The sequence below is a fragment of the Austrofundulus limnaeus genome, unplaced genomic scaffold, assembly GCF_001266775.1.
Source record: "Austrofundulus limnaeus strain Quisiro unplaced genomic scaffold, Austrofundulus_limnaeus-1.0 Scaffold227, whole genome shotgun sequence".
In the NCBI taxonomy this organism is placed as follows: Eukaryota; Metazoa; Chordata; class Actinopteri; order Cyprinodontiformes; family Rivulidae; genus Austrofundulus; species Austrofundulus limnaeus.
The window spans coordinates 260,941-267,727 of record NW_013952629.1 but is presented as its reverse complement, the minus strand read 5'-3'; positions in this window follow the sequence as shown (position 1 = coordinate 267,727).

The following is a 6,787-nucleotide window of genomic DNA, read 5'->3' as shown; positions in this document are numbered from 1 at the left end:
ATGTAAAGCTTAAGTCTTAAATTTTGTGGCTAGATGTTGAACTTAACGTTTAAGTATTTTGGAATGAAATGCAGCCTATTAGAGCCACATTTTGAACTTTGTATTTATTTTTGATTTGGTATAATATCCAAAGATCACAGTGCGTGGCATTATATACAGTTTAAAAGGAGTCACAGTTAATTACTCAGCAGGTGTGCTGAATACGGTGGAAAACACACCGTTTTTTGACCGTTGTCGTTGTCTTTGCTTTTTGATCAGTCATGTTCTGTTAACATTCTGCAAYGTTAAGTATCACAAGTTGTTGGAGAGGACAACAAGCAAATAWATGCTCTTTAACTGTGATCAAAGGCAAGCGTTCAATCATYGGATCAAGGACAACAAAYRYGTCAACTAAGTGCCGGTCAGCAGCCCCTTAGTGCCTTAGGTTCATTTTTATTTTTTGCCAAGAACAAGTCACTATACAGCCTTWGTTTGTTGGTGCTTGGCTCTTGTTAGGACGTCATCATCCTGAGACACATTTAACAAGTTTTCTCCAACTGCAGCCACAGCTGTGCCACATACATTTAACAACAACAGCAACAACAACATCAATACGGACATAATAAACTGGCAACTAAATAAAACACTTAAATGTATGTTCTGTTGTATTTTCGCCATAAATTTCAAATAAATTTTAATTTTCTGTAACGCTKAGAATGTCCACTAGGCATTTAGCTTGTGAGACGCAACCAAAATCCAGTTTCCCGGTTCAGAATCGTGTGCTCTCTGATCAGCCAATCAAACAACGTGAGAACGTTGATGTTGTCTGAGGCCAGCTAGCAGGCTCTGCTGTCTTCACCTCAGCACCTGACTGGTCAAAACAACAGTATCACTGCTGTTTGTTTCACCCTCCACATGCCTTCGCTGTTCGTTCTGAAGGCCTTAGATTTCAGGAGCCTAGTAACAGATGATGCTCAAAATATGGTTGGACAAAAACTAAATAAATACAACCTAAGAGAAAAGATCTTTAAAAAAAGAATAATAGTCTATTAATAACAATATTAATAATAATAAATATGATTTTTTTATAAAGATGTTTTCTTTATAAAGATGTTAATGAAGAATGGAGACCTGGTGTGGACCTGCAGAATCCAGAGCCCCTCCACATCAAAGAGGAGGAGGAGCAACCCTGCACCAGTCTGAAAGAAGAGCAGCTCAGTGTGAAAGAGGAGGCTGATGACACCAGGGCTCCCTCCACCGCAGTTCCTTTGAAGACTGATGATGGTGATGAAGAGAAACTGTTCCCACAGCTTCATCAACACCAAGTGGAAGAAAGAGATACTCCCATCAGCAGCTCAGTGGTCCAGATGGAATCAGYGACTGATGAAGAAGATGATGAAGGAACAGTAACCAGCATGACCTCACRTCTGAATACAGATGAAGACRATTCCAACTCTTCRGARACTGCAGTCAATAAGGTCCAGGTCCAGACAATAGGGARAGCATTCAGATGTGATGAATGTGGCAAAAGTTTTTAATCAGTAAATCAAGTCTAAACAGCCAGAAAACAAGCCTAAACAAACACGAGGATCCACACAGRAGAGAAACCATTTGCTTGYTGCTACCTGCTCGACGTGAGGATCATGGASAGTTCTTGAACTCCTGTGGACCCCGAGCCGAATGGGTCCCCAGCTAAGCTGCCCATCTCTGAGACATGCCCTGTCTACATCTGAGTGAGATGTTAGACCTTACACAAAGGTTCACAGATTAATCCTGGGTAACAGCCAAGGCAAACGTTATACCTCTTCCTTCTGCAGTACTAAATTATTAATAAACAATCTGACCAAGACCTTAACACCTTGTTTCCAAATTGACAAAACTTATAGGTTTTACCTGGGTCTCTTGTCAATTAATTAATAGAATAAAAATATTTCCTTTGGGAAAAATATATTTTCATTCTATAAATTTGTAAACATCCAGACCTTAACTTATACATATGACATTTTCATCTTTAACTGTTTAGAAACCTTGCATTTATGCTATTTTAACTGTTTTTATTCATGATTCAATGGAATTGATTCTTGCCATATTTTTGTAATAAATTACCATAAAAGACAAAGCTGGTTCCTCATTTTTGAGTATTTTGGCCTGAGGTAAGAATTCCCTGCTTATCATAGGAATCTCATACTTTGGTAAATATGAGTCTRATTGAAAAGAGTGGATAAATTGTGGTCAATAACTTGACCTTGGCAAAAGTGTTGTGCAGGACAGAAACAGTTTGTCACCCTTTCTCTTTCTCTCCTACCAACTCACTACATATGCTTCCCTCCAAATTATGTGACGACTAAAACTGTCAATGYAGCCATTAATTGCAATATGGCKTCAGTTGTTTGTTTGCACAAAAAGTCCATCTACTGACAATTTGATGCAGATGTGCAAAAAGTGTTTATTTTAACCAAGTCTTCAGGTTGAAGTGTTAATTCTTTAGAGATAATACACTTAATATATCTACATCAATCACTATAGAACAGTAAAATAAAGGTTTAGTGAATCCAATTTACATAAGGTTGAACAGAAGTTTTTACTGCAACACATCTGTTAGCAATAAACTCACGTACTATATCATTTGATACACTTTTGAATAAGCTCTCTGTAGGCTAAATAGGCTGTTTTTGCTTTGTTATACTGAATGCCTAAACATTTAAATACTGATGTAACTAATTTCTCTCAGCAGTAATTTTGAAGTACATTTGTTTGAACAAATGCACAGAGTTCCACAGTCACCACTAGGTGGAGCCATTTSTATGTGTTTGTTCAGATGATCCAACATGTCTGTTTCATGACTCCCACCAGAAAAACCTTGATGAAGATGAAACCTGCAGCTGATTTTTGAAGCTTCATCACCAACTCAAGTCAAACACATAATGAGTTGYAACAAGTTGTTAATGAAAACAGTAGAATGAGAAGAAAATCAAAGTGTTGATGATAAGATTTTAATGGAATAAATACTTTTAGGGTTTGCCCAAAGAGTGAAGTTGATGTGAAATTACTGCTCTGCATATCTATAAGATTTGGGATAATTTGTAATGAAAACAAAATGTGCATTAAAAACTTCCAGAAGGTGGAGTTTTAGATCAACAAATTTCTCTGTAATGTTTTTTTTTGAGTAATTTACAATAAAAACCATAGGCAGTTTCCCAGCACACAGTTCTCTGTAACGTGACTTTTGGTATTTTTACAATCTTCTTCACAGTTTGAAGAACATGTGCTGAACTTAACACCTCTGACTCATGTGGCTCTGCTTCGCTTTTACAGACTTCATTAGTAATTGATACATATTTGCGCCTGCAAGTTTGTTTGGCAGCAAAAAGCTTGTGTTTGTATCATATTAAACTCTTAAAGCAGCCCCGGAGGGACCACATAAAGGGCGTTTAACAGGAAGGCTCAAATAGGGGGAAATCTGAAATACCCTGAATAATATGGGAGTTTGGGAATGTTGAGCTCTATAAATGTTCATATGTGACGCATACTGCATGCTTTAATGTTTTAAAGTCTGATTTGTGTTTATCTTCTTACCTGTGTTTTAAGAACTGGATATTCTTGTCCTGAATAATCATAAAAAACTGTTTTGGAAAACCTTTTCAAATTGTTTTATCATTAGATTAAAGTTTACATTCTTTGTTGAGATGTCTTGAATTTAAATTTCTTAATATTTTCAGTCAGGTGTTGCCTGATGGCCATTGGCATGATCATGCATCCTCTTGCTTGTCGGAGGCCTCCTTCTGTTCAGTTCATATTCCTTCTCCCTCTCTTCTCAGTGCCTTCAGTGGTACAGATCAATAGACATGCTGAATGTCTCTTCCAATGTTCATGCTTGGCTTGCTTTGTTTTGATGATGGATCGCAGCAGCTCATGTCTTTCTGAGATCTTCATCTTYTGTTGCACCCATTCATTTGTTTTGTGCTGCATCCAGACAACTTGAAGGATTCTCTGCCATATCCACAGCTCCATGGGTGCTTMTATTTCTTTTATCGTCTTTCCTAAAGGTCCAACTTTCACATCCATAGCAATGCTCTGGATTAGAGATGTTGACAACTTGGTCTTCAGTGGCAGAGAGATTTTCTTGGCATGTGAGATGTTGTTAAGGTTGGATGTAGCTCATCTTGTTAGTCTGATGTTGATTTCATTTTGGGACATGTTGTCAGGGGTGAGCATGGAGCCGATGTACTTGAACTTTCCAACAGCTTCAATGGGTTCCTYCTCTATCATCACTGGTCCTTCACCACTCGACCAAACTTAGAGCTGTGTTTCAATACAAGTCATTTCTAAATCCTTTTTTGAAATCTTGCTATAGGGGTGGTATAGTCTGTGTAGCGTACATTCCAGATGTTATGACCAGCTGTGATTCAGCCACTTCTCTCTGGGAGTTCTCCTTCTACCAGTCATAAGGTTCTTTCGTCAATAGCATTGAACAAAAGGGGTAATAACAAGCAGCCTTCTAGATAAATACAGTCTACTTTAATTTATTTCTGATTTTAAATTTAAACTAAATTAGATTTGAATAACAAAAAAGAAAACACAATTTTTTGTATAATTTAAAATCTATTTTTATTAATATGAAATGTAATTATTGGTGAGTCTGAGTAGTATAGCCCTGTTACCARCAGACCGGAAGTGGCCTAGCTACATTCACACAGCAGGCAAATGCAACCCATATCTGGCTTTTTCCTGACAGTCTAGTGTGACAAATTTGATTTTTTTCAAATCCGACCCAAACCTTTTCAGTATGTGGTACTGAATTGGATACATATCTGATGTTTTTCAAAACAGCTGCAGTGAAGTGAACGCTTGTGTTGAATTACATCCATCGTTCTCATCTGTGAGGTGGGGGTGAGCTGATCAATAAAGTCACTAACTTTGAGTCACGCTGTTAAAATCTTGAAGCTTCACACGTCTTCAGCCACAGAACACAAGTTCAGTTCTTTCGTCTTTTTTTCTTGTAATTTTTCATATCCTGGATGACTGAGAATTTGCGGAAATACATGACAGTAACGCCCTACGTCGGTTGCGGACCTTATCAATCCTACAATTACTCGACCAATTTCTTTTAGCACGTCACTTTGTTCCGAAAATAAAATGCTGCATGGGAGCATCCTGATCAGAGGCAGGTTCAGATATAAACACTGAACTAAACAAGCATGTCAGATAATTATTCAATCGGCTTTGATTTGCTACAAGTAGCGTGTTTCGCTAACTGTAAACAAATAGCCAGGTGGATGTGATGTCACAAATTTTTCTGTGCATGCGGGTCACATCAATGCCATGTAGAGTCCACAATGGAGTCTGATGAAGGTCACATTTAAAATTTAATGTGAACATTAAAAAAATAGGAAGCAGCCGATAGGTATCGGCAGTCCAAGCAGATTGCGGCTCGGGTGGTTGCTGAGGCAAAAACTCGGGTGTGGGAGGAGTTCGGAGAGGCCATGGAAAAAGACTTCCGTACGGCTTTGAGGTGATTCTGGTCCACCATCYGGYGTCTCGGGGCGGGGGGGAGCAGCTCGCCACCAACACTATTTATGGTGGGGWTGGTGCGCTGCTGACCTCAACTCGGGACGTTGTGRGTCAGTGGGCGGAATCCTTCGAAGACCTCCTCAATCCTACCAACACGTCTTCCCATGAGGAAGCAGAGCCTGAGGACCCTGGGTTGGACTCTCTAATCTCTGGTGCCGAGGTCACTGAGGTGGTTAAAAAGCTCCTTGGTGGCAGGGCACTGGGGGTGGATGAGATTCGCCCAGAGTTCCTTAAGGATGTTGTGGAGTTGCATTGGTTGATGCGACTCTAAAATATTGCRTGGACATCGGGGGCAGTTCCCCTGGATTGGCAGACCGGGGTGATGGTCCCCCTATTTAAAACAGGGGACCGCAGAGTGTGTTCCAACTATAGGGGGTCACACTTCTGAGCCTCCCTGGTAAGGTCTATGCAGGGGTCCTGGAGAGGAGGGTCCATCGGATAGTCGAATCTCGGATTCAGGAAGAGCAGTGTGGTTTTCGTCCTGGTCGTGGAACAGCAGACCAGCTCTACACCCTCAGCAGGGTCCTGGAGGGTGCATGGGAGTTCACCCAACCAGTCGACGTGTTTTGTGGACTTGGAGAAGGCGTTCGACCGTATCCCTCTGGGACTCTTGTGGAGGGTACTCCGGGAGTATGGGGTCCCAGGCTCGTTGATACGGGCTGTTAGGCCCCTGTACAACTGGTGCCAGAGTTTGGTCCGCATTGCCGGTAGTAAGTCGGACTCGTTCCCGTGAGAGCTGGACTCCRCCAAGGTTGCCCTTTGTCTRTTCATAACTTTYATGGACAGATTTTCTAGGCACAGCCAAGGTGTTGAGGGGATCCTTTTCTTGTGACCTTAGGATCACATCTCTGCTTTTTRCAGATGATGTGGTCCTATTGGCTTCATCAGATCGTGATCTCCAGCTCTCACTGGAGCGGTTCACAGCCGAGTGTGAAGCGACTGGGATGAGGATCAGTGCCTCCAAATATGAGACCATGGTCTTGAGCCGGAAACCGGTAAGCTGCCGCCTCTGGGTTGGGGAGGAGGTTCTGCCCCAAGTGGAGGAGTTTAAGTATCTCGGGGTCTTGTTCACGAATGCGGGAAGAATGGAGTGGGAGATCGACAGGTGGATTGGTGCTGCGTCAGCAGTGATGCGGGCGCTGTACCGGTCTGCCGTGGTGAAGAGAATTGAGCATGAAGGTGAAGCTCTCGGTTTACCAGTCGGTCTACGTTCCTACCCTCATCTATGGTCATGAGC